This window comes from Euprymna scolopes, chromosome 46 (assembly GCF_053919585.1).
Source record: "Euprymna scolopes isolate OS-2025 chromosome 46, ASM5391958v1, whole genome shotgun sequence".
In the NCBI taxonomy this organism is placed as follows: Eukaryota; Metazoa; Mollusca; class Cephalopoda; order Sepiida; family Sepiolidae; genus Euprymna; species Euprymna scolopes.
Window position 1 is genome coordinate 138,840,122 of NC_136527.1, and position 1,201 is coordinate 138,841,322.

A 1,201-nucleotide genomic window follows, 5' to 3' on the forward strand; every position below is an offset into this window, starting at 1 on the left:
TTAAATTTGAATATATTATTTATTGACCTTTTCTCTCCAATTTGTGAGTAAATTGATTATTTATTTTTTTTAACTTTGACCCCTTAACAATTATTGTTTTGGACTCAATTCAAGTTATTAAGTTAGACCCATGCCAAAGGAATCTATATCTAAAATTTCAAGTGTTTAGACCCCAAATTGTCGGAGGAGTTTGGTATATTTCTCAAAGGTCAAATCGTTGAACTTTGACCCCTTAACAGCCAAATTTCTGGCCGAAAACGGATTACAAAGATTTTCCCAAATCTCAGTACCCTGTATATCAAATTTCGAGTCTGTAGACTGAAAATTGACAGAGTTATTGCGTAGGAAAATGTACACAGACACATTCACTTTTATATATGCATATATATATATATATATATATATATATATATATATATATATATATATATATATGTGTCACCATTTATCAAGGCCTAAAGGCCACTGGAGGATAAGACTTATTGAGTGTACAGTAGTCAATATGATGATTGCAATGTCTTGTCAGACGAGTGCCACTCCCTCAGACATTTAAAATCCATGAGCCCAAATACCTTAGGGAGTACCTATACAAAGATGATGTTACAGAGTCTTAGCTTTGTACGACAGCTAAGTCTCTCTCTCAGTTCAAAATTTTGAGATCCAGCAACAAGCAAGAGCAAGATAGCCAGCAACAAATTAAACTGCAAACCAGCTTAATGCGGGTACTGGTCTCCCGCTTTATGTTTTTTTTTAAATGAGAGATTTGCTTCTCCTAGAAAAGTTGCCTTCACCACGGCTTACGGGAGCCCTCTCCACCCCAATACACAGAGAGAGAGAGAGAAATATACACGGTGCTAGTTGGCCGTTGACCCAGAAAAAGAGTTCATTCGCCCTTTGGAAGGTCTTGTTTTTAATCCTTCAGTAGTCATTATATATATATATATATATATATATATATATATATATATATATATATATATATATAATACAACCTTTAAGAACATGCCAAAAAATTAAAAATCTGTTTCATAAGGAAGAACAAAAAAAATCAACAAATTGTACGATCGTTTCGGAAACGATGTTTTTATTGTGATAGACAGTGAGTAGTCTTAGACAATAATTTTATGATATAGTTTTTTTAAACAAAGTCTCCTCATCAGCAAAAATATTGTTTTGTTTTTTTTAATTCATAAACTACATT